The sequence below is a fragment of the Tupaia chinensis genome, unplaced genomic scaffold (assembly GCF_000334495.1).
Source record: "Tupaia chinensis unplaced genomic scaffold, TupChi_1.0 Scaffold144380_1, whole genome shotgun sequence".
In the NCBI taxonomy this organism is placed as follows: Eukaryota; Metazoa; Chordata; class Mammalia; order Scandentia; family Tupaiidae; genus Tupaia; species Tupaia belangeri.
The window spans coordinates 5,797-8,155 of record NW_006204240.1 but is presented as its reverse complement, the minus strand read 5'-3'; the positions used below and the strand labels follow the sequence as shown (position 1 = coordinate 8,155).

General features: G+C 44.6%; 1 protein-coding gene across 1 annotated transcript in view; it reads right to left on the bottom strand.

Annotated features, from left to right (window-relative positions):
* Positions 1-2,359, bottom strand: part of LOC102489364 (villin-1) — a gene marked incomplete at its 5' end in the record, with an annotated part of 21,916 nt that overhangs the window by 14,352 nt on the left and 5,205 nt on the right.

Below are 2,359 nucleotides of genomic sequence, written 5' to 3'. Positions count from 1 at the left end.
TCGGGGAGCCCCTCCACAGGCTTGTTCACCAGCTGCTCCAGGGGGAAGACAGGCAGAGGCCCAGAACTGAGGCTGCTGTTAGCAGTGAACACGTCCACTTTAGGGCTTGTGATCTCCTAGAGAAGAAAAGGAAAGCACTGGTTACTTCAGCTGGTGTGAGGCAACTTTCCAGGCTAGCTTCTTCTCCAAAGTCAACATTGATTCTAGGGCACCACATTCATGAAGCCTGCCGAGATCTGCCCCATCTCACCATACACACGTAGAAACACACACACACACACACACTCCACATAAGAATATAACACACTGGGCCTACGGCCTGGTGGTTGAGGAAGCCAGGACCCATGTGGCTGAACATACAGTTTGAAATTAGCCATGGGAGTTTGAAAAACACTCTGGGCATATGTGAGTACATGCACAAAATCCTGCAGGAGGGAGAAGTGGAGGATAAGAAATTGCACTGTGGGGCCAGATGGTGTAATGGTACATCGCTGGACTCCCACATGGTGGACCGCGGTTTAAGTCCCAGACCCAGCAGCTTAAAACTCTCACCATCCACATGTGCATGCGTGCCCAAAATCCCAAGAGGATAATGGAGAAGAGATTGTGGTATGGCCGTCCTCCCTGGGGCGGGGGGCAATTTCTCACTTTTTGTCTCTGTCTCTCTGACTAGTGCACATGCCCTATAGCAAAAATCTCTCAAAAAAAGGGAGGCAGGACAGCAGATGGTGTGGTGACTGGACTCCCACATGGCTGACCACTGTTCGAGTCCCAGAACTGGAAGCTTGCACATGTGTGCTCTCTTGTTCTCGCTCTCTCACACATATGTGACTGATGGCAAATTAATAATAATAATAATTTTTTTTAAAGAAATGGCATTGTCACCACAGTCCATTAGGTGGTGTTCTCTGCCTCACTCTTGTCATTTGTTTCTGTCTCTGGCGAGTGACATGCCCTCTGGCGATTACAAAAATAAGGAAAATAAGAAAAAGATGAATATAATACACCAGATTAGACCCAAAAGCTAGGAGCTTAGTGGTCTGTATCCAACAAAAGTGAGTTGATGTTGTTTTGTTCAGTAATTTACTAACCTGTCCATGGCTTCCCCAGAGTTAGAGATCCACCTTGGACGTTTATGACCCTCTCCCTTATCTGTTGTAAAGCTGTCATCCATAAACTCATTTGGCCTTGACCTATCTATAATTTCCAGTCTACACTGTCAGTCCACCAAGGTTTATTGAGAGCCATGGTGTTCTCGGCCTGTGGGTGGAAGAGCCACATGTGTCATCTGTGAATGGCCTTAATGTGCTTGTGAAATTGCTTTCATTTTTGCAGAGTTAGCTGTGTCTTGTTGACCCAGCAAGCCACTGAACTCCTCCAAGGACAGACTCTGATTTTATGAAATAAAGCGCAAAAGGTTCCTTGAAAATGGGATTGAAGTATTAATTGTGTTGCAAAAAAATTTTTAAACTCCATGCATGTTTTCTTTTTTTCAAAATATGCATTTTCCATGATGTTTTTCTGTTTGTTACTTTGTTTTTGCTATAGGAGTGAAACAGTGAGAGGGAAAGTGAGAAATCCCACCCTCTGGGGGGATGGCCATGTCACAATCCCTTCTCTATTCCCAAATCTTGGGATTCGGGGCCCGTATATATATATGCGCCAGGCGTGATTTTCAAGCTGCCAGGTCTGGGATTTGAACCAGTCTGCCGTTTGGCAGTCCAGCACCTTAACCACCACACCACACCACCCTATGGACTTTTTAATGATCCTCATATTCCCGTGTCCTAGCCCTACAGGTTACATAACTAGTTGGAGGAGCAGCGAGTTATTCTACCTCAACAGTCCCTAGGATGATGGTGTGTACAGAAATCGTTACTTCTGATTTTTGTTTGTTTGTTTGAGAGAGAGAGAGATTTCTTTTGCAATAGGGAACATGCGCTTCCTGGAGAGACAGAGACAGAAAGTGAAAAATCACCCCCAGAAGGGATCCTTTGTCCTCCATTCTCCTGTCACGATTTTGGGCACACACACATATGTGCCTGGTGTGAGTTTTAGGCTGCCAGGTCAGGACTTGAACTGCAGTTGATTACGTGAGAGTTCAGCAATATAACCATTTGCTGGTCCCCAAAAGTCATTATGTCTTAAAGTGTAGTCCATGGCCTAACTACATATTACCTGGGCCCGTTATCAAATATAAATATTTCTGGGTACCAACCCCAAATCTACAAATTAAATTTTTTTTAAATTATTTTATTTTACTTATTTACTTTTCTTTTTGGGAGAGGTTTTTTGCTATAGGGCACATGCACTCACCAGAAAGACAGAGAGAGACAGAGAGACACAAAGCGAGAAATCA